Raw genomic sequence first — 24,549 nt, forward strand, 5'->3', positions numbered from 1 at the left:
CTCTGCAGTTCTCTGGTTTCTGAGGCTGACTGGGAAGCAGCCTGGTTCCTGGTCTATTTTAAGATGGCCTAGAAAGACCCACAAGAAGCCATCCTGGCAGTTAAGTGTGGCTGGCCCCTGTAAATGAAATAGGTTCCGTTCCTCTGTGCCAGTATCCAGCGTGGCCAGTTGAGAGGGTGGGGCAGCAGCTAGAGCTATAGAGGATAAGAGAGAACTAGAGATGGGAGGAAACCAGTGAATCAGAGCTGTCTGAGTAGGAGTTGGGGAGAGTGAGAGCTGCTAGTGGGACTATGGAAGGTCCCAGAAAGAAGCAGAAAGTGTTTCCTGGGGGAAGGCTGAAGGCAAGAGGAGCAGCAAGAGGGGTTTACTGACTGACTTCCCTGGGTCAGAGGAGCAGCAGCAAAGGGATGTGCTAGATAGGGTCAAAGAGGGAGGGTAAACTGGGCTACTTACCACTGACTTCCCAAGCCAGCTGAAAGCTGGTTCTCCTGGCTAATGGCTCAGTGCTCTATGTTATGGCTCCCTGCTCATCTCAGTGAAGCCCAGCAGGATGGGAAGGAGCTATGGACTGACTGAATGCACTCAGCACAGAGCAATATTTAGTTGCCCAACAGGCCAAATTTTTTTCCCATGGAATATTTTTTCCATCAGAAAACCTGGATTCAATGAAACATTCTGCAGGATCCTGCTGATTTTTGTCAATTTTTGATGAACACTTTATCAAAACTATTCTGAGAAGGTTGTAGCAAAATGTCAGGCTGGATTCTGACCAGCTCTGCTCTGCAGCATTACCTAAGGGTAGGCAGTTGAAATTGCATATGTCTCTTTAAAGGCACCACACTGCTACAAGAGTGGAGGAAAAATTGACTTCTCAAACAAGTAAACTAATAAAAAGGGTTTATGGTAACATTAATATTTACATATGGTAGCTCTCTCACTGTAATTATTGTATTAGCATATTATCATCATATGTAGGGTATGAGAGTTTATACAGCTGATGAACTTTTTCCTTTGTGTGAATACATAGGCAATAATGTGGTATCCTCAGAGTTCCTGTACAACCATACCTCCTCAAGCTGCAATCTAATAAGCTAAGTAGGGGTCCGCATTTCAATTGGCATTTGTGGTTATTACTTGTGTCTCTGAGTCAGCATTGAATGAGTGTGTCTCAGCACAGGGCTAGGTTAGCACAGAAGATGTGATATGGAGGATGTGTAAAACAGATCTTTACCACTTCCGGTCATTAAAGATCTCAGTGCAGTTTTCACAAGAGTAGGGAGTTAACTGTAGTGCTTTACCCTGTGACAGAATGACACCGGCTCTTTAACAGGGAGCAGAGCCAATGCACTTGTGCTGCATCAGCTGACCTAGGTTAGGCTTTAAAAGAGGGCCTGGTATGGGAAAAAGGGACCTGGTAAAAGGGAGACCTGGGGACTCAGAGCTGGGAAGCAGGAGTCGTAGGCTTGCCAGAGTCTCCTTAGAGCAGAGCCAGTGAGACCCTGGGAGTTACATCCCAGGGTGAGTTGAACTATTTTATTCTCTCCCTGTAGATGAAAAATAACTGCTCAAAAGATATTGTGGGTGTGGCAGTAGGATGCTTGCAGGCTGGTGGGAAGCCCAGCCGTGTTGCACATGGTGGAGAAAGCAGGCACTTTGATCAGCCCTGGTACAGGTTTATGGGTGGGGAGGAAGAGATGAGGGAGCTGAAAAGCAGTGAGGTGTTCTTCAGCAGTGAAATGCTTATTCTCCCTAATTGGTGTATAGGGGAACAGTAACTGAAGGGGTTCTTCAGATTCACGTAGTGGCGAACCAGCAGGCACAGCAGACCTAGGTAGTCTGCCAGCAGAATCAAAAGAGGCAGCAGCAGATTAGTTGGCTCTGGTGGTACTAGAAGAGAACTGATGGTGATTTTGCTAAGAGCACACATCAGCACTCATAGGTCTAGAGACCAGAAAATGTACTCTGAGGCTGAGTCATGGATATGCTCTGACTGGGACATCCAAGAAGGGCTTGCTCTGTGTGACTGATGTTAAGGCTAACTTTGGGAAGTGGAGCACAAAAACAGCAGAGATTGAGTGATACTGGCTGGTTCCAAAAGTATGGATGAGAGTAGTATGGACTGGCATGTGTTTGCATGGAATATTTGGTGTAAAACATATTGTGAGGAAAGGTTTTGGTTTGGAAAAGTTTAGGGTTCTCCTTTGGGAAGGGGGCCTGGAGTTAGGATGGGTTTTGTGATGCTTGCATTAGGGGAGGGCAATGCCTTAAGGAGTGAGGAGGAATGTCACAGGTGACACTGGCAGTTTAGGAGGGAACAGAGCCAGTGCAAATGTGCTGCATCAACTGACCCAATTAGTCTTTAAAAGATGGTCCCTGGGGGTGGAATGAAGGGACTTGGTAGCAGGGAGACCTGGTGAGTCCAGCTAGGAAGCTGCAGAAACAGCAGGACTGTCGAGTCCCCTGGGAGGGAAGACAATGAGACCCTGAAAGGTAAAGTGGGGGTGGGGGAAGTCCTCTGAGTTAGTTCTGCAGCTCACCCGACACTATCTTCTGTTTTGGTCTGTGTTTGAGAGATACCCACAGTCTCCTTGAGGCTGCTTTATGGCAGTTGGTCAGTCATAGGCTGTTGACAAGCCCTGCCCTGTTACATGCCCAAATTCCAATTTGGAATAATTAGATTGAATCTATCTCAAATTCCCTCTGAATTTGGGACAAGGAGTTCCTTACCTCCTGCCTTATTGTTATGTAATGTTAACATTAAATCATGTTTCACCCTAGAAGTTGCCAATTATACTGGTGGGTGAAGTATTGCCTATCTCTGATTCATTCCCAGTGGGTAGAAATGAATTTCCCAACCCTTGCCCAATTCCCAGTTGCTTTATTACCAATGCAACTCCATGGGTGGTAGCAGTGATGGAAGCACTATTCTATGCTGACTGCTGGATGAGGTGACATGCTGGTAAAAATGCTAGGGGAGGAAGGGGCTCAGTCTATATTGGCATTCCCACTATTGCTACCTGGGATAATCCATGAATAATCTCCTTGTCAGAATGGAGAATTCCAGATAAACCACTTCCCTTTGGGCCCAACATACATTCTGTATTTAAAACCAAAAGAAGCCTTGCAGTGGTGAATGGGGGTAGATGTACTCTGCCTAGAAAGCCACTTACCCACAAGTCTGAGTGATTAGAAGCGCTGTGAGAAGTCTCTGACCTAAAATGTCTCAGTTGGGTTTTGTAAGTGGAATTACCTTAGTAAAGCATTACTCTTCCTTGACTGACTGTCCACTCTATTAGTGATTTAGAAACACCTGGCAGTATTTAGGTCCACCCCATCTCCACTGAAAAATAGACCTTAACATTCACTGTAGCCTGAAATTTGGCCTACAGGTACTCAGTGTAGAAGCCAATAAAATCCAACTGGTTGAAAGTCATGTCTCCTTTAAACGTTATAGAGCAAGAACCAAAAGAATCCTGCAGGTTTTGTCATTACATTTTTAGTCCTAAATCATACCGTTTCGCAAAACATCTTGCTAGATTCTGGAATTTCAGGGGAAACTTGTTTAAGTTTACACTGGTAACTGAAAATATTTTTTTTCTTGCACAACGAAGTTTTATATAGTAGAGATTCCATCTCCTTTTTCTTTCATTCACAAGATGAGTTGTATTGAATGGTATCTCAGCTGGGGGATATTTTTTTTTTCTCACCATTGGCCTGATCTAACTTCCATTGAAACTGATGAAAAGACTGTGGCTGTTTCAGTGGTGGTTTGATTGGACCCTCTTTCTCCATTAAGGAAACCTATGGGCCATCATGAAGTATTAAATTTTAAAGGTCACCTTTTCAGCCATTTACAAACTGGCCTCTACATTTTGTACATGGAAAACTTGCATATGCAAATGAATGCATAAGCTCTAATTTTTGCACCTGCAAAAATGCATATAGCTAAAAGTCTGGCCTTAAACATCAGCTTCAGACCAATAGGAAGAATGGAAATAGCAGACAAGATAATTGTAGATTTTAGCTGAACTCTAGTATTCTACCAGTATAGAACTACTAGTGCCAGTGCTTGGATAGTACAGAGATGAGTTTATTAGAAATATTGATAGAGTAAAACATGACACCATTTGCAAACCAAATTTATCTTATAGTTTAAGCAGAGGGAGACCTGTGTGAATGACAGTGAGAAGAATTGTTTTATTGTGAGTACCTTTAAGGAAGAACCACATATTACAATAAAACATAAGATTTCATTACAACATGCTCAAGAACACTATTAAAATATCAAGTAAATATATGAGGTGGTGTTAGGGATTAGACTTTCTATATCTGGCTATCAGTGAAATCACACTGATGCTAATAACACCTGGGAAGTATTAAGGATTGCATAAGATAGACATAGATATTGAACACTATACCAGAACTCAAACTGAACCTTCTTTGAGGCTTGAAAAAGCTTGGATCAGTTTTTTCCTTTATCTTTCATTTTTGTATGTATCAGCCCTTCTTGGTTCAAGTTTAAAAAATGGATGTGCCAAAATATAGGGAAAGCTCCTCCTGCTGTGCTACTTTTGACCCCAGCAGAAGCAGAAAGTGCCAGAAATCTTTCCTGAAACCCTTTTGGTATGAGAATGTCAGTCTTGTTTTTGAGACTGAAAGATTTTGATGAAGTTCAGTAGATATCTGTGGTGAAATCCTGCCCTGTTTACTTCAAGAGGGCCAGCATTTCTCCACTGATGTTTTAGTATTTATCCAAACGACTGTCTCTTCTGAAGTTTGCCTAATGCAAGAAGATAGAGGTGGCTCCATTATTATTACTTTATCCCCTAGGGCCACAAATGAGACTGGAGCCCCACTGTGCTAGGCCCTGTACATAAATACAGTAAGAGAATGCCTGTCTCTGAAGAGTCTACAATCTAAGGAAACAAATGGTGGGAGTGGAAACAACTGCACAGAGAGGTGAAGTGATATGTCCAAGGTCACACAGCAGGGCAGTGGTGGAGCAAGGAATAGACCCTGTATCTCCTGAGTCCTGGCCAGGATGTAAGTGCCAAGGGTATCTGAATGGAAGCAAGCACAGAATATCGATATGATCAAGTGGAAGAGGAGAGGGCCTATCAGTGTGTTGATGTTTTCAGGGGTTCCCTTTTATGAACTTTGGCCAGCCCTGTTTGTAAATAAATTGTTCTGATTTTCTGTTTTAATTGTAAGTTCTATTTCAAAACAGCAGTGAGAAACACAAATTGCAAGTTTATAAGGGATTAATACTTTTTTCAGGTAGTTCAACTTTCTTCCTCTTGGCCTCATGCCCTCAAGGTGTGCAATGTATCAAGATTAATGACATACACTGGCTATTGTGCATGGGGTTTGCATAAGTGGAAATTGTCTTCTGCTAAGAACCTTATGTGATGTGAAAACATCTAATTGGATAACTTGTCTCAAGAAATCAAGAAAAAGATTCCAGTTAGAAGTTGGCTTACCAACATTACTCTTGGAAATGCCAGACTACATTGATTATTAGCAGACCTTATAAGGGCACATGTAATTCTTTAACTAAACAAAGAAAACAAATGTAAGAGTGAATTGTCATGTAACAATTATGAACCATTATTAACAAATACAACAACCATCTATTCATTTATTTACCTAGTCCTGGCTTTGATACAGGACACAATTCAGAGTGTGAAAGCAATTTGATGCAATAGAACAGCTGAGAATTAAAGACAGAAACAGATTAGCTGAGCATGTGCACCAATGATTTACCTATCACTTTATCATATTAATTCCACATTTACTAAAATGGAGAAGTATCATCCTGAAAGCAGTCAGTAAAAGTAATGGAAAGCCTGAATCCAGAGATCTCCCCCAACTTTGGATTCATCTTTGTGAGTTGGGCATGATTTGCATAATGCATAGCAGGCATCACAAGGCTGTTGAACCCCATCGGAAATATGAGCAAAGGTTACACAAGGGGACAAGTAAAGTTAAACACTAGGCATAGTTCTCAGCACTGAAATAAATCAATCCTCTTAAGCACCCACTTGCTTATCCTCAAACACAGGGTTAAGAGGTAGGGTGTTGGCAGAGCATAGACATCTCTCACAAGACAGGGGCATAAATGATCCTTGAACAAATGAGATACTTAGCTACTCACTCTTGCAAATGGACAGGAGTAACTTAGTAGCCATACAGCAGTGCTCCACTGGAGTCATGGTGGCTTCTGAGTGGAAAAGAGACTATAGGCAAAGGGATAGTAAAGCCTCAGACTAATTTTTTGTGGGATTGTCCTTCCCCCTCCAATGTGTATTCATGTCTGTGTATTCATCCTCACCACTCTTATCCCCAGCATGGACCACAGAGCATGGACCACAGACTATGCACCACAGATGTTTCTGCAAGTTCAGAGAGATGATGGTATCAAATGGAAGTTCCCGTCCATGTACAGTTTTAAGGGGCAGGAACTAGGCCTCAGAACATAACATTCTATCACTGTTATGCTAAACCCTTTAAGGCTAAATTCAGACAGTCTGTGTAACTGAATTAAAATCAGTGGAGCTGATCCTGCTTACACTAAGGGTACGTCTACACTGCAATCAAAAGCTTGGATCTAGCTAGCTCAAATAATAGCAGTGAAGCCACGGCAGCATGGGCTGTACAAGCCTGCCGGGGACCCTAGGGATATACCCCAGCGCATGGCAGCATGGTCTAGCCTCTTGAGCACATCCCCAGGGCCCCTAGCGGGCTTGTACAGCCAAGCTGCTGTGGCTTCATTGCTATTGTTTGAGCTCTCTAGCTCAAAGCTAGCTTTGTGTAGGTCTACACATGCTGCAGTCACATGTTCTGATTGCAGTGTAGATGTACCCTAAGTCTGAATTTGGCCATTTTTTAGTAAGAGATCCTCTCCACAGTAGTTGCTAATTTGAGAGAATTCTTTCAAGCAAACAGTACTAAATGTTCATACAATAATCTTGTTGAAGGAAGCATCAGATAGCAAACTTTGGCTTTTGATATGAAGTTTTGTCAGAAATATAGGACAGCAGGCTATAGATGTATAGTCTAAGACTTTTCAAAGAAAAGTCCAATTTGATGCCCAGGTTAGGAGAGACTGTGTAGAGCTACATGTCTGGTGTCAAAACTAAGGGCTTGTCTACACTACAGGACTATAATTTTGTATCCATACTAAATACACAAATTGACTTCTGAGTCCACACAGTCAGATGCTGAGAAATACAGACTGGGACCGCATAGTGCTGCAGGTCTGGGATGACACAGACTGTCATTCAAGTGTTCAGGAACTCTGGTCTGTTTAAACCTGTGACTGTCACTGATTTTAAAGAAGAGCCTGATCAAAACAAGTTTTTCCCACTTTCCAAGGACGTTTTAAAACTAAGGACATGTTTTAGTAATTAATAATAAATCTTTCATTGACTTTGCATTTCTGTTTCTTCCTCTGCCTGTGGTCTTGCAGAACATCTAACAGCTGCATCCCCTCTTGCACAAAGTCTGGTAAGCCTTACAGTACAGACTGCTTATCAGATGTCTACATGCACAATAGTAACAGTACACTAATTCCACTAATTAGATGCAGCACTTCCCACCTCAAGAAACCCTCTTGCTGAGGCTTTCCAGCTGCTCTGAGAGCTTTTTTTTGAAATATCAGAGGAGGACTATTGCCATTGCTTTGTTTGTGTAGACTGCTGTTTGTTAGTTTTTCATATAAAAATGTTTTATATATATTTTATTTTTTTTATAAATCCCTGTTTCTTAAAAAAATAAATGTTTCCACCTAGAATGGCATGCAGTGCCTCGTAGAAGCGGCATGTCTGGGGATGACTTCTTCCCACCATGCCATGGGGGGACCTCTTTTCATTCTGGGATTGCCGGACTCCTCTGCTGAGAGCTCTGCATCGTTGCAGGGTCATGTGTGCTGGCCAGAGAAATCAAGCTCGAAATGCTGTCCAGGCGTCAACAGAGTGGTGAACGTGTGTACGCTGATAAATTCGAATTAAAGTCCTAGTGTAGACCAGGCCTAAGATGTTTCATTCTTCCCTGTGGTTCTTTTTGAAAACTAGTTCAGATCTGACCTTGTGTAAACACTTTATTTTTTTTAATTATTTAATTTTACAAATCCAGTTAGTGTTTGGTAAAATCACTTCTGCTCACCACACTTGATGCTGTTGAAGTTGTATTATAAACACTGTAGTTGTTTGTGATTCCATATTACTGCATGTCCTTTATTAAAACCACCTCAGAAGAGAATCCTCCTATGCAGAAAATGTAGGTGAATCACTTATACTGACCTGCAGTGTCACACAGCAGTCTTTGCTGGGCAAAAGTAAAAGGATGCTTTGAAAAGATCAGTGCTGTGCTCGTAGGAGATGTCATTTAATCAGCTAGACCAGTTAATAACTCTTGCTGCTTTTTTTATTTGTCAAGGGCTCAATATTTTTTCAATATGAGATCTTCACTGTGCTTTAAATGACAGTTTATAATTAATGGTACTTGTATGAATTTTTGAAAAAAAGAGAGACACTCAACATTCTTAGTTACAATTTATACATGATTTTAAAGTCTAATTAACATTCATCTTTACAAGATATATGCAAACAGATATGCAAATTTGGAAATAAATATGCAAACATATAAAATGTTGTTGAATTAAGTAGTCCTTAACATTTTTAATGAAATCAATATTTTATTCATATTTTGCACACAATTTTTAGTACCTACTGACTCAGTAGTTCTCAGATTTGTGGTCCATTTGTGAAGACTAAGGCTATGTCTACACTAGAGCCTACTCAGCATAAGTTATCATGCTCAGCGGTGTGAATGAACCACCCTCCTGAGTGACATAAGTTACCCTGACATAAGTGCTCATGTGGACTGTGCTATGTTGGTGAGAGAGCTTCTCCCGCTGCCGCAGCTTCTGCAGTTCACTGAGGTGGGTTTATTATGCCGAAGGGAAAGCTCTCTCCCGTTGACATAGTGATTTCACCAGCTGCATTGGTACAGCTATGCTGCTGCAGTGCTGTATGTGTAGACATGGCCTAAGTCTCTTCAGAAATTTCCCCTTCCAAACCCATATTGTCCCTTTGGCAGCTAGGGACTGATCCAGGTTCTGTTAAGTCAATGAGAATCTTTCCAACAGCACTAATAGAAGCTGGAATTGGCCCCTAGAGAGTTTGAGTACATGAAAAAGTGATTAACACAATATTGTGCTAAAATCTGGAAACAATCTCACTTTAACGTGGTAGGTCCAGCTGTTATGTCCCCCCAGTTTGTGTCTGAGTGGCTTATTTTCTCTCCTTGGGTGTAGCACTTTATTTGTCACATCATCACCTATCGCTCTCACTGTTCTAATCTCTCATTCTTAATTTGCTATTTGATTCTTCCTTTTAGCTACTTCTTCAATCCAGTAGTTGTCCATACATTTGATCTCTGTTGAGAAGATGTGATACACCAAAGGAAGACACAACAAAGACAGCCATAAGGTCACCACAAAGGATCAAGAGATGTACTTGGCTTTTTGTGTTTTAATTGGTGGTGCGGGGGAGAGGGGGATCTAAAAATCCTAACAGTCCTGTATATGGCTACCAATATAGAAGCAAGTGTTACTGCTGTATGACTGACAGGTGTTTCACTGTTGTAATAGAATATAGTGCTCTGGACAGTGTGGATGTACTGCGTTGGCTACCAGTGACCCCCTGTTTGGAGATTCACTGATGTAAAATGCAACCTTCCAATAGGAGCTGGAGAGAGAGGGATGGAGAGAAATCTGGGAACTGGTTTCCATGGTGGCCAATAATTGCAGTAGTAGGCAATTTGTAATAGGAGGCCTCCATTCTGCTCTTCTTCAATCTCAAGATTGCTTTGAGTTTGCATTAGCTCTGAAATATTATGAGGACACAGCTGCAAGGCTGGGATTGCAGAGAGATAAGTGGAGGCCAGCAGTCACTTCAAGCACATAGTTAATGAATCCTTTTACATCTCAATTTATGTCGCTGATAGAGTATAGTGGGCAGGTATTGGCTCAGTTTGGAGGCGCTTAACTATGTACACATGCAAATATGAAGAGAGGATGAAACTGGGGGGCCAGAAGATTGCATTTAAAATAGAGCATGCCACAGAAAATGGGAGGTTGTTTTAAATCCGAGTACCTAGTCAAAGTGAAGCTACCCCTTGTCCTATCGATGTTCCCATGAAGCCTTCCACACAAATAATAACCAAGCCTCCTTAGCCAGTGCTTAGTCTGTGAGATCTGATGTGATCACTGTCCAATATGATATGTCTGCAAGCTGTAAATCACTTAGGACTGGTTCATCAAACCCTACTCAATGTGAAGAGACCCCTTAACGTCAATGGTGGCAGTTGTGTGAGTAAAGGTGGACAGGATCAAGCCTCCAACTGTTTCACTAAAAAAATCAGATCCTGCTTTACTGAATTTACTCCTAATTTTACGCTAGTGAAACAATAACCAGAATCTAGCCTAACATGGATTTTTTTTAATAGAAATAAGTAGCTATCAGTATGACATCAACATGTCCGTAATCTGCTTTGAGCACTGTAACCTGCGAGTTGAACTACAATATTTTGGATATGAGGGCTATAGAGATTCATCTGTCCTTGCGGGTGCAGAGTAACCAATCAAAAAGCTACTTCACTGCATGCAGCACTATAATTTTAATTGATGTTTTGTTCATTTGCTGCTACAGATATAGTAAGTAAAAACCACACAGCTGTTTTCCCTGTGCATCTGTATCGGTTTCAACATTTTACCTTATAATTGGATGAAACAAAAAAGACCTGCATTTAGTAAAATAGAAGAAGGGTATTTAGAGCTATGCAAACCCCTCTGCCTGACTGCCAAATAACCTTGGTCTGTAAAAGACCATGCTTGCTCAATCAGTCAGTTCCATATGCCTTTTATTCTTCCAACATATTTCAGGGCTGGTTTTTGCAGCATTTTGTTTCTGTGGGATGGATTTCATTTCAGCTGATTGCCTAATCCACTTTTCATTCTATCATAATTGTTTTTTTGAATTGTCTCAAATGGATTTATGACAATCTGAAAATTAACAATGGCCCCTTAATTGCACTGGGCTGTGTGATTCACAAAGCCCATACTTGACTGATACTCTACTCCCCACACTTGTATCTAGGCAATCCGTTATTTTTTAACCCATGTTGAAATGGTGAAATGCAGTTATATGAAAACATTTTTTCCTGGCATTCCATCACTTGGAAAGCAATCAGAGGTTTTTCCATAGGCCGATGTATTGGCAATAACATAAACCCAACAAAATATGGAAACATGATTTTTGATTATGCTATAAATTGGGATTATTTCCTTAGGCCTGCGGAAGAATATGCCAGCTGGACTTTATATCCTGGCTGTTAGGAAATATTAGGAGCCAGAATTATAATTAGCTCACTTCTATTGAAATATGCTCTCCACAGCTCTGTTAATTTTTTGCCAGATTCTGAACTATTCCTGAAGAGTGAAATTCACCTCAGTGCAGGAAGCTTGTATCAGATCCTTGGCACCACTTAAAATCTTTATGGGGCACCTATAAGGAGTTGCCACTGGCGGGACGCCTCTCTTGGGGCCTCCGCATCCCCTGTGCGGTGTGTAGTGGCTCTCTCTCTTTCTCTGCACCTGCCCCACAAAGGGTGGTTCAGAGGGCAGTGAGGGAAGTGAACCAGACAAAGAACCACAGCTGCAGAGGCCTTAATATGCCATGCAAATGGTGCATGAATTGCTCAGGTTCAGAATGAATAGTTCTAAATAATTATTTCAAAGAAAACTGGGATTGGTTTGTGAACAAGCCACTGATCAAAAAAGACATTTGTTACAAATATATCATTTTGTATTACAACAGCACCTATTTTTATTAGTTATGTTACAGATAGGCCTAGAGGATCCAACTGAAATAAGGGGTCCCATTTGGGTAGGAATTGTACAAACTGTATGTGTCTACACTGTGCCTGGAGGTGTAAATTTCATCTTGGGTAGACATATCCATGCTAGCACTAATCAAGCTAATGTGGTAAAAATAGAAGTGTAGCTTGAGCAGTGTGGGCTGGGTATCCATCCTGAGTATGATCCCATTGGAGACCCTATGTATGTACTTAGGTGGCTAGTCTGTCCTGCCACTCATGCCTATACTGCTATTTCTAGTGTGTTACCTGCAATTAGCTTTGATCAAGCTATGTCTACCACAGCTGGAAATGACCCCTCCTGCTGCAGAGTAGACATACCCATAGTAAGGGACAGGCCCTGCTCTGAAGAGCTTACAATCTAGATAAGACAAACAGGAAATGGCAGAACGAAGGGATGAAGTGACTTGCACAAGTCACATAATAGCTCAGAGGCAGCGTTGAGAATAGAACCCAGGTTCCCCGGCTCCCAGTCCAACACACTATCCATGCTACCTTCTCCATTGCCATTACTTCTGCTTGCCACATTTTTTCACTCTTCAAACTCCACTTTCCCAAACTACATTCATGTATTATGGTGGTGGTGGTGGGGAAATAAGGTTTAATAGTTTGGCTGAATAGCTCCAACAGACTGTGTTCATGGAGTTATTTCTAACTATTCACTAATCATTATCCATGTTGTATGTTTGGTCATCTAAGTCATGTGCTATTGTCTCACACTGAATCAAACTCAGAGCTTTTATTTGTGAAAATATTCAGGGGTTTTTACTATTAGGCCAGCTTTTAGTTGCCAGTGTTTGTGGTTATTTTTGCCCTCCCTCTGAAGGGTTACTTCATGCCCTTATGCATACAGGACTGTTCTCTGATTTTATTTCACCCCTCGATTTTAAAAATTAATAAGATTTTGTATGACTCATCATCCCACCCCTCTGCAAGGCCTTCTTCAAGGAACACTCTCTAGGTTGGTTGACAGGCCTAGAATTTTACACCACTTAGCAGAGAAAACTCCACCGTTGGGGCATTGTCCACTCAGAAAACAAGGGGAGAATCAAAGGAAAATGATGCTGCCTTCATCCTATACCTGTGCGCCATTCACAGCTGTTGATTTAATTGACTAGCTCTTCTAGCTGTAGGGGCTGTGCAAAGACTGCTGCTTCAGTGTGACTTCAGGATATATAATGAGCATGTTCACACTACAGCAGGAGACTCCAGCGCAGCAGAGAAGCTTCCCTGAACAGCTGGCCAACACTGAAGGGCACTTTAAAAAATGTCCAAATGCCAAGTATACTCATTTTATTTACTTATTTATTTTAATTAAAAATCTTAAAATGCCTATCTGGAACTCTAGGCATTCCACTAACCACAACAGTAAAAATAAAAGCAGCAACAAAATGTGTCGCTTCAGGCTTCATAAGCTTTGAGCTATCTAGAAGGGGTGCAAAACAGCTGAGTAGTGCATCATCAGAGTAAGCTGAAGACAAGGCCTTGTCTAAACACAAAGTTGCATCAATTTAAGTAAATGCTTTACAAACTGATTGAGCTAAATGGGTACATCCCCCCTCCTCATGTGGATGCTTTTATTCTGTTTAAGAGTGCCTTACATCAATTTAGCTTGCTTTGATTCCTTACCAACTAAGGAGCTTACTGAGAAGAACATATTAGGAAACTTTCAGCAATTTTGGTAGTCAATAAAGAGAGGGAGGAAAAATTCCAGACCTGGTGCTAAAATGGAATTTGAAACAGAGCTAAAAGCTAATGGACTACACACACACAGAGGTCTCCAGGCATGCTCTGTATGTCATCCAATGAGAGTGATCAGTGTTTGGCAAGTTCAACTCATGAGAGAGCCAGAAGGAAGGGCTTTACCTTGAGATGAGAGATACTTGTGATAACATTGTTTTCCCTGCCTAGAACAGGTAGCATTTTCCACCTGATAAAACTCTAAGAAACTTCAGACTGTGTTTACCAGTTTGAAACGCTACCTAGTTATTCTATTCAAGGCAGCATTTGTACAACAGGATTTGAATCTTGCAATAGTAAAGATCTATCTTTTGTTCCTACTTACAGACTTTAAACTTGGCCTAATCATGTGAAAAGAATGGAAAACATGTGCGCCATAGGGTTGTGTGAACTTCATACTATTAGATCATATTGATTCACCAAACAGATCAAAGTGTATAATACTGGCATTACAGGAAATAAGTACATTGCTGTATTTCAAAAACTGACTGCAGTTTTGAAGTAGCGAATTCAGTAGAGAAAATTCAGAGAGGAGATACTGGGCTTCACAATATTTTAATATTTTTTTAAAATGTGCATTTCCTATTTTAAGTGGCCCTTTTCCATATTTTAAAACCTACAGAATATGAAGCTGCTGTTAATACTTATCCATAATTTATGGTCAGACACCTCAACTCTGAGGGGAGAGATTCCTGGCTTTTCACTTGGCTACACAACAAAATGCTTTATGCTCTTGAAAGTACCCAGATACTGGGCCATAAAATCATAACATAATGTACAGGAAAGCTATTTTTTTAAGATTTCTATTTCTTTGCTGGTTCGCCTCCTCCCCACCATGCCCAACCAAGATTTGTGCAGTTGGACTAGTGGTATGGAGACACCTGGTTTCAGAGATGAAGGGAAATCAAAACTAGGACCAATACAATATTTAATAAAAACTCTTTAATATATTTCTTTCTGAAATTTCTACAAAATGAAATGCTGATGGCAACTGCCTAGTATCTTTAGATCTGGGAAAGCTGCAAATAAACCTAAAAAGGAACACAAGAAAATTTTACTAGTGCGTCTGGCATGAGTCTAGCACATTTGTACTATATAATATGGCTACAAGTAACTCAGCTGATAACATTCAGGGCACTGCTTTCTAATAGGGCCTTTGTTGCTGCTCTGTGGGGAATCACTAGGGACATCAGGTACAAAAATAGCTAATAAGGCAAATGTTTGGCTTTGCCATTTTCTAATGTGTACACCAAAATGTATAAAACTTAAATAAGAACTAGGGAATTTTCAGTCACTTCCAACTGTAAGAAATGAAATGTAGTGCCTGTGCCCATTTTGTCTACAGTGAGTTGCTCTGAAAATCTTTTTCTGAAAGCAAAATTAACCTCTGCTTTAGTATAGACTAGAGCAGGGATTGGCAACAGTTGGCACGCGGCTCGCCAGGGTAAGCACCCTGGCGGACTGGGCCTGTTTATTTACCTGCCGTGTCCACAGGTTCAGCCGATCGCGGCTCCCACGGGCCGCGGTTCACTGCTCCAGGCCAATGGTGGCTGAGGGAAGCGGCATGGGCAGAGGGATACTCCACTGCTCCCCTTGGAAGGCTGTTCCAGAACTTCACTCCTCTAATGGTTAGAAACCTTCATCTAATTTCAAGTCTAAACTTCCTGAAGGCCAGTTTATATTCATTTGTTCTTGTGTCCACATTGGTACTGAGCTTAAATAGTTCCTCTCTCTCCCTGGTATTTATCCCTCTGATATATTTATAGAGAGCAATCATCTCCCTTCAGCCTTCCTTTGGTTAGGCTAAACAAGCCAAGCTCTTTGAGCCTCCTTTCATAAGACAGGTTTTCCATTCCTCGGATCATCCTAGTAGCCCTTCACTGTACCTGTTCCAGTTTGAATTCATCCTTCTTAAACATGTGAGACTAGAACTGCACACAGTATTCCAGATGAGGTCTCATCAGTGCCTGGTATAATGGTACTAACACCTCCTTATCTCTACTGGAAATACCTCGCCTGGTGCATCCCAAGACCGCCTTATATTTTTTCACAGCCATATCACATTGGCAGCTCATAGTCATCCTGTCATAGTCATAGTCAACCAGTACTCCGAAGTCCTTTTCCTCCTCTGTTACTTCCAACTGATGAGTCACCAGCTTATAACAAAAATTCTTGTTATTAATCCCTAAATGCATGACCTTGCACTTTTCACTATTAAAATTCATCCTATTACTACTATTCCAGTTTACAAGGTAATCCAGATCTTCCTGTATGATAGCCCAGTCATCCTCTGTATTGGCAATACCTCCCAGTTTTGTGTCATCTGCAAACTTTATTAGCACACTCTCACTTTTTGTGTCAAGGTCAGTAATAAAAAGATTAAATAAGATTGGTCCCAAAACCAGTCCCTAAGGAACTCCACTAGTAACCTCCCTCCAGCCTGACAGTTCACTTTTCAGTATGACCCGTTGTAGTCTCCCCTTTAACCAGTTCCTTATCCACCTTTCAATTTTTATATTGATCCCCATCTTTTACAAAGTAACTAATAATTCCCCATGTGGAACCGTACCAAATGCCTTACTGAAATTGAGGTAAATTAGATCCACTGTGTCTTCTTTGGGTATGTCTACACTACACTATGGTTACCTTCTCAGATAAGGAGATCAGGTTGGTTTGGCATGATCTACCTTTTGTAAAACCATGTTGTATTTTGTCCCAATTACCATTGACTTCAATGTCCTTAACTACTTTCTCCTTCAAAATTTTTTCAAGACCTTGCATACTATAGATGTCAAACTGACAGGCCTGTAGTTAGCCGGATCACGTTTTTTCCCTTTCTTAAAAATAGCAACTATGTTAGCAATTCTCCAGTCGTACGATACAACCCCTGAGTTTACAGATTCATTAAAAATTCTTGCTAATGGGCTTGCAATTTCATGTGCCAGTTCCTTTAATATTCTTGGATGAAGATTATCTGGACCCCCCGATTTAGTCTCATTAAGCTGTTCGAGTTTGGCTTCTACCTCAGATGTGGTAATATCTACCTCCATATCCTCATTCCCATTTGTCATCCTGCCATTATCCCTAAAGCTCCTCATTAAAGACTGAGGCAAAGTATTTGTTTAGATATTGGGCCATGCCTAAATTATCCTTAACCTCCACTCCATCCTCAGTGTTTAGCGGTCCCACTTCTTCTTTCTTTGTTTTCTTCTTATTTATATGGCTATAGAACCTTTTACTATTGGTTTTAATTGTCTTTACAAGGTCCAACTCTATGTGGCTTTTGGCCTTTCTCACTTTATCCCTACATGTTCTGACCTCAATAAGGTAGCTTTCCTTGCTAATCCCTCCCATCTTCCACTCCTTGTAGGCTTTCTGCTTTTTCTTAATCACCTCTCTGAGATGCTTGCTCATCCAGCTTGGTCTAGAACTCCTACCTATGAATTTCCCCCCCTTTCTTGGGATGCAGGCTTCTGATAGTTTCTGCACCTTTGACTTGAAGTAATTCCAGGCCTCCTCTGCCTTTAGATCCACAAGTTCTTTAGTCCAATCCACTCCCCTAAATAATTTCCTTAATTTTTTAAAGTTAGCCCTTTTGAAATAAAAAACCCTAGTCACAGATCTATTTTTGTTTATCCTTCCATTTAGTTTGAACTGAGTTAGCTCATGATTGCTCGAACCAAGGTTGTCCCCTACAACCGTTTCTTCTATGAGGTCTTCACTACTCCCCACAACCAAATCTAAAATGGCATCCCCTCTTGTTGGTTCAGCAACTACTTGGTGAAGGAATCCATCAGCTATCGCATCCAGGAAAATCTGAGCCCTATTATTATTACTAGCACTTGTCCTCCGGTCTATATCTGGGAAGTTAAAATCTCCCATGATCACACAATTCCCATTAGTATTTACTTCATAAAAAACATTAAAGAGGTCTTTATCCATATCCAAATCAGATCCCGGTGGTCTATAGCACACCCCAAGCACTATCCTAGGGGAGGGTCTAGCAGCTTTCTTCCCCAATGTGATTTTTGCCCAGACAGACTCTGTCTTATCCATTCCATCACTTCTTATTTCTTTAGTCTATCTCATCATTGATATACAATGCTACTCCATCACCTTTGCCTTTATTTCTGTCTTTCCTAAACAGCATATACCCTTCAATACCTGTATTCCAGTCATGACTACTATTCCACCATGTTTCTGTTAGCCCTATAATATCTGATTTCACTTCTTGCACTAGTAACTCTAGTTCCTCCATTTTGTTACCTAGGCTTCTTGCATTGGTGTACAAATATCTTAATTTTTGCAGTTTGGCTTTGCTCACATTCTTTAGCTGGTTAGGCACAGACATTCTACTACCAGTATCACCTATTAGACTGGTATCTACACTACCCTTCCTCCTTATGTCCATTCTCCTACCCATGGCTGTATCCTTTCTTACTTCATTTTCTTCCCTCTCAGTGTTAATCTGGCATGGAGATTACCTGAACATCTCCCAACCATCTTCCTCAAATTCCTAGTTTAAAGCTCTCTTAATCAGTTGTGCCAGCCTCCATCCTAGAATTCTATTTCCCTCCCTCCTCAGGTGAAGTCCATCCTGAGAGAACAGTCCTCTGTCCATGAATGCCTCCCAGTTGTCATACATCTGAAAACCCTCCCTATAGCACCAGTGCCTAAGCCATCTGTTGATTGTCATAATCTTGTCACACCTTTGTTGCCTTTCTCTAGGAACAGGCAGAATCCCACTGAAGATTACCTGAGCCTCGATTTCCTTAAGCGTCTTCCCCAGTCTGGCATAGTCTCCCTTGCTATGTTACAGTGAGAATCTAGCCATATCATTCCTTCCCACATGAAGGACGATGAATGGATTCTTTCCCGCTACCATTAGGATCCCCTGCAGCCTCAGGTCCACATCCCATATCTTAGCACCCAGAAGATAGCACACCCTTTTGTTCTCTGGATCAGCTCTGGTTACAGGCCTATCTATTCTTCTCAGTAAGGAGTCCCCAATCATGTAGACCTGCCTTTTCCTGGTGATGGTGCAATTCTCCAGTCTATCCTCTGTTCCCTCTGGCGGCAAATTCTGCCATACATTAGAGCAAAGTTGGGGCTGCTCTGAATTATGCTGACTGACTATGGTACCCAGGGGCCAGCTGAGTATCCTGGTAGTGCAACAGTGCTCCAACCAGATCCTCTCAGACTACTATGCCAGGCTGCTGGTGGGCATGACATACAAGCCAGTTATGCCAGGTGGAGACTGTTCCATAGCAGGGAACTCCTCTGTTGGGGAGAGCCACTGGCTTTATAGCTCCTTATATTGCTGGAGTCGTGGCACAAGAGGGGTGGAGTGAAGATAATCTGGACCCGTTTGTGTGTGGAACACAGGAAGAACTCAAGGCATGATGCAATTAGGGTGAAATTCAATCCAGTACAGACGACCTGCTCAAGGCCCTCTATGCCACTTGAAGGTAAGACAGGTGTAAGTGATGTAGAGTGCCAAGTGCAGTTCCTCCAAACTCACCATTGAAATCATCCTCCAATCCAAAAGAAGAATAAAAAGGCCAAGAGTAAATAAGTAATGAGTTGCCGGTAGAAAGAGGCAATGGAAAAATAGAAAGAGGTGAGAGAGATGAAGAGAATAACTGCCAAAAAGCAAGTGCCAAAAAATCAAGAGCTGTCAAATTAGTATTAGCAATGAGTGCAAAGATCCCTAGTTACCCATTAGCTGTACATATTCCAAGAGATTTTGTTTTACATTGATTTCCAAAGCACTTGCCAAGCGATATGTTCTTTCCGCAAGAAGCGTCAGTGGAGACAGGTGGGGGGGAGCGGGGGGAAGAGTCATATCCATATTGTCTTGTCATAAAGGCAGAACATGCTAAACACCTGGGTATTCCCAAACTTTTCAATAGCATGGGCTTCCTCTTAATACAGAGATTGGGGTATACAAACTGCACAGCAAGGAGTTAAGGAGCTGCTCTGGGTTCAACCAGCCAGCCTCACTGCACCTGCTAGACATGCACAGGATGGAGGAGGAATTAAAAGGGAAGCAGAACAGCTCACTTGTGGGCAGACCAGGGAAGAGAACAGCGTATCAACCCTCTCCTCCTGAGGAAAGGCAGGAACTTCCCCAACAACCACTGTCTGAAGGTCCCTCCCTAATACATTCTGAGAGGGAGTCATTCCTTGCTCCCTTGTATTAACTCAGTTTGTGTTAATTCCCCTGGCTTTTTGTTTGACTACTTTGGGGAGAGGTAGTCAAACAAACTGGGAGAGACTTGGAAGTGACCGGCCCATGCAGAGGCAGAGCAACCAGCAGCAGAAGACACCAATGAAGAGAACTGCCATGCCACCCTTGGCCATGAGGAGGCACCAACTTTTCACAGGCTGCTTTTTCTCCAGTGCAGACCACCCATTCCCATAGGAGATCAAATAACATCCCTTTGGCAACTGCTGCAATTGCTTATATGGAAAACTAATATTAGGAACGTTCTGAATGTATTTTAGCTGTGCTTTTAATGCAGTGTGGGGGCTCATAATGTGTGTTGAGTGATTGGCATCAATTGACTCTATCCCTCTTATGTACTAAGTCATTTCCTTAATTTAACAAATAAGCACAAAAAGAAATATTCCATCTTATCCACTTCATTCTGCATAACCACTGCTTCCAAACTGTTAAACACCTTTCGGCCCAAATTCATCCCTGCTGCAGCTCCACTGAGTAAAATGGAGTTACATGAAGGATGAATTTGTCCCCTCAATTTTAAATCTAGTGATTGAGTAAAAAACCCTGCTTAAATCCAGTGCTGTCTTGTCCTTGTGTCAGCATTTAATTCCATTTGCATATAAGCCTATTTCCCTTCTCTAAATTTAATTTGTTAGAGCTTGGCCCTCAGCAACAACAACAAAAAGTAATTGCATCCAGTACTGGGCAATGGTGCCAACACAGCATGTGGTATAAAAAGATGCTTCACATGAATTTACAAAATGTAGTCATTAGTAGCTTTCTGCCTAGTAACAGGAACACCAAGGCCCAAAAACTGTGGTGGGCTACTGTGCAGACATGTGATATATCTAGTAATACACGTACAGTGAAACCTACTCCAACTATTAGCAACTTCATTAGGCCAGGTGCCTGTTTAATACGTAACAATTAGGAACCACCCTAAAGAAGGAGGATGCTTGTGGTTAAGACACTTGGTTGGCGCCTGGTCCCCTGGGTCCCAATTTTCAGCTCTGTGACCATGGAAAAAGACATGCAATTGCTATGTGCCTCAGTTCCCCATGTGTATAATGGGGATAAGAATACTTGGATTCTCCACCTTTTATTTGCCTTCTGTAAGCATTTAGTCTGTAAGATCTTCAGGGCAGGTATTGTCTTTTATTATGTGTTCTTATAGTACCTAATGCAGCAGGGCTCCAATCTGAGTTAGACCTCTTTCCCTATCCCCTAAAATACCAAATCATGTTACATGATGTTGATGTGATCCAGAGACAACTCAAGAATTATATCCTCCCCCACCACCCCTCCATGTTTACAGTGCCCTGGAACTTCAGCTCCCCATCTTAGACACTCTAATATACCTTTGCAGTAAAGCCTCCCAAGAGGCTATCTGGGCCTCAGTCTCCAAGAGGTCCCTTTATCATTTTAAAGATGATTTGCTCTTTCTTGACTCTCAAAAGCTGTGTATTATTAATGCAGTTATCAGTAGCTCTCAAAGCACTCTACACTGAAGATGGGTATCATTGTCCCTATTTTACAATTGGGAACTCTGAGGCAGACTGACACGCTCACCATCACACTAGTAACAGAGCTAGGATTAGAACCCAGGCCTCCTGAGTCCCAGTCCAGTGCTCTACCCACTAGGTCGTATCACATTAGATATAGTCTCATTGGATAGAAACACATGCACAGACAACTTCTCAATTCTTGTCTCATGATAGAGGTATTCGGTGACTCTAGATGGATCAGGATATTCCCTGCATCCAGGGTGGAAACTAAGGTTCTTGTCTACTCCCTCTGAACTGGAAAGCTGACCTAGCATGTTGCAAGGTCTATGAAATAATGGCCATACCTCTCCATGTTATCAACTCAGCTTTTGCACCCACTTGGACCTGGAAATGGTGTCTCACTTGCTGAGTTGACACCCTATTAGAACCAGGCTATGAGACCATATGCAGCATCTCTTTTCCCATTCAATCTCTTCCTTTCTCTGAGACTCCACCTTCAATGGAGCCAGGACAGTAAGTGGGATGTTGCCACATTTTATTGAGGAACTGGAACATTATGATGGATGCAAAATCCAAGCTTGCTTAGCTGCCCTCAGAGGTGATCAAGTCCTTTGAAGAATCACCAAGGTATACTCTGAGTCCTGTAAAGATCTATTCCTCTAATGGTCCAGACCATAATTTTCTTTCATTTGGAGCAGATCTCCAAGAAAGCAGTACAGTTTCTCTTTAGGCATTGGCTCCTCCTTTGCCTTTTTTCAAAAATGAACCCCTCACTTTTGGAGCTGATCTGGAAGTGGCCTATTCTCCTAGGAATTTTCAAAGTTCTGTGCCCTGCACTCTAAAATTCAGGACCTTCTGTACCAGAGAGCTATTAGGTTGGTCCACCAGATGGCAGGGATCAGAAATTTTATTCACATTACTTCCTCATGATGCACTTCCAGCCCATCCTCAATAAGGGTAGAAAGTACTCAGCATCCCTCAGGAGGCAGTTAGCACTTACAGGATTAGGATAAGCCTTCCTTTGATGGTTTTATGGCCGTAGCAATCTGTCATAACTGCACCCGGAGAACTAGCCTTCATTTTCATTTGATGGTCTAGTTATGTATAAGAAGGTCAAATAATTGTACTTAATTTCGTGTTTTTCCCCAATGTGTCCACTCAAAAAAAAAATCAGATGAAGCTAGTCTTCAATATGATGTTTTTGTAGATGACATTGTGTTAAAAGATCAGATGAAGATAATCATTCATTTTAAAGTTTTGCAGATCAGTGCCCTGTCAGAAGCAGCAAATGAGGCTGTTGTTCCATCTGAATTTTTCAGCTGTAACAGTTGTACTTCATTTCACATTTCCGCCCTCCCCCCATCCATACACTTGTTACAATGTCAGATAAGGCTAATCCTTCATGTGACACTACTACAGATGGACAGATAGTGAACTTTACTTAAGCCAGATGCTGATTGTCCGAATAATCTGGATGAAAGCTGGTTACTCAAACCAAATCCATTTTGTGTATGGCTGATGTTATCAGTTATGGTTTATACATAATCTTTTTTCCTGGACACTTTCCATGACTCTCCTTTGCTTCCTCACCCTTATACTTCCTAGTTCCTCATTTCAGAAATCGTTTTCCACGTCCCTGGTCTTATAATTAAAAAACAGCTAAACCAATTATGTATACATATGTAATATTTGGTTTAAAAAATCATTCTGCCTGAGACTGATTGCCAAATTTCAGCCCAGAGGGAATTTCATCACTAAAGAAAAACCCCTGAATGTAAGGGGAGGTTAATGGAAAGATTAGCAGAAAAATTTGTGAGTATTTGCCAAGTGAGTTTTTGAGGGGCAGTGGCCACCAGAGGAGCCCATGGGCGCATCGCTCTTCAGAATGCAGTGGGAGCAGATGAGGCAAAGCAGAATTATAGGGCCTCCCTGGGAATATTCTTGACTCTGGTAGATTTCCAGAGTTCCATGGGTATCTGGAACACAGGTTTCTGTACAATCATGGGTAGAAATACCTCATATTTAAATCTGCAGACTAGATGCAGGGTGGTTTCTTTTAGTTTAAAGTTACCTCTTCACTGCACTAATATCCTTGGCTATTTTCTGGATTGGGATGATCACAAATAGAAGATTGCAATTTAAGATGTAGAGACAGAGGCTATTTGTTTACCTCAGAATTTCTAATATTGAATATTGCTGAGATTTAAACACTGACTATTGCTCAGACTTAAACAGAACTGTGTTGCATTTTAAAGATGATGTATAGTATTGCATCACAGTATGTTTGTCCCCAGTGCAGATGGTAATGAATCAGAAAACAATCAAAAAAAATTTCATGGTTAACTTGCATTTCTGAATCTGTTTGACATCTGGGTGCTCACAAAATGCTCACCTTGCTAGCTGGAGTGTGGCTTTGATTTGGGCTGGGAGCAGTGGAGACACCTGGGTGCAGGAGCAGCAAGGTTGTTCCATGTGCTTCTCTGCTTCCCACTCACTTGCTTTCAATGGGAGGTTGGTGTGAGGTTTTTTCTTTCCTCCTCCCCCCACCTCTTTTCTCCTTACTTTTTTTCCAGGGTGTCGGGAGGAGGAGTAGGATATCCGATGTTGTTTCCTGGCTCTGGATCCTGTCCTATACACCAGTGCTACCACCGGGGGGGCCCGGGGGGGGCCGGGGGGGGGGCCGGGGGGGCCCCAGGCGGCGGCAAGCTAGACCCCCAGCGCGCAAGGCCTGGGGCGGCATTTGGCTCGGTGGAGCGCCTGCGGCGGGTCGGCGCCGGGCCGAAGAGAGCCCGGCGGGTGCGGGTGTGCGGCGGCCCCGCCGGGCCGCGCCCGCGCGCAGCGCGCCCCCCTGTGCATGGTCCACGGTTCCCGGGCTCCCCCGGACCTGCCGCCTGCATGAGCTGCGCTCATGAACGCGGGGCCCCAGGAAACTGGGGCCCCTCGGGGGGGCTGCCTGCGGGCCTGCCTGCAAATGCCCCCTTGCCCCCCCTCTGGGCGGCCCTGGCTACCACTGGGTACTGGGTGATTGGTTCTTTCCTGGAGGAGATGGAGGAGAATGGAAATGGCTACTGTTGGCTGCCTATGCGAGAAGCCATTTTGGGCTTCCTCTTTCAACCCCGCTCTTAAGCTAGCAGACTGGAT

General features: G+C 42.3%; 1 long non-coding RNA gene across 1 annotated transcript in view; it reads left to right on the forward strand.

The window, feature by feature from the left end:
* The first annotated feature begins 1,416 nt into the window (after nucleotides 1–1,416).
* Nucleotides 1,417–24,549, forward strand: part of LOC120369668 — a 54,847-nt gene continuing 31,714 nt past the window's right edge. The window contains exon 1 of the long non-coding RNA XR_005583313.1: nucleotides 1,417–1,518. This is a non-coding gene — a long non-coding RNA (uncharacterized LOC120369668). The remainder of the gene's footprint in view (nucleotides 1,519–24,549) is intronic.

Source organism: Mauremys reevesii, linkage group 8 (genome assembly GCF_016161935.1).
Source record: "Mauremys reevesii isolate NIE-2019 linkage group 8, ASM1616193v1, whole genome shotgun sequence".
NCBI classification, from domain to species: domain Eukaryota; kingdom Metazoa; phylum Chordata; order Testudines; family Geoemydidae; genus Mauremys; species Mauremys reevesii.